The sequence below is a fragment of the Myotis davidii genome, unplaced genomic scaffold (genome assembly GCF_000327345.1).
Source record: "Myotis davidii unplaced genomic scaffold, ASM32734v1 scaffold274, whole genome shotgun sequence".
Classification (NCBI taxonomy): domain Eukaryota; kingdom Metazoa; phylum Chordata; class Mammalia; order Chiroptera; family Vespertilionidae; genus Myotis; species Myotis davidii.
In genome coordinates, this window is record NW_006285613.1 from 2,027,472 (window position 1) to 2,027,796 (window position 325).

A 325-nucleotide genomic window follows, 5' to 3' on the forward strand; every position below is an offset into this window, starting at 1 on the left:
GGCGTCTCCCGGGCGTCGTCCTCCCCTCATAATCGTATAAAGCGCATCATCTAGGTCTGAACTGCCACCTTCACGTCGCGCCCAGGAAAACCCCCTCCCATAACAGCCGCGTCCCGTCTCCCCTCCGTCCAGTGCCCCATTCCCAGGCCAAATGGGCCTGCTCCCCGGAACCTCTTAGCCCTCGCCTTTTCCTTGAAACCCCGAATCCTGCTCCCGCCCCCGGACGCTTCTCTGATCCGATCTCGGCCACTGCTCCGGCGCAGCTGCAGAGAGCGGACGCGCCCTCCTCCGCATCCTCCGGGCGAAGGCCGGGTCTCGCCCAACT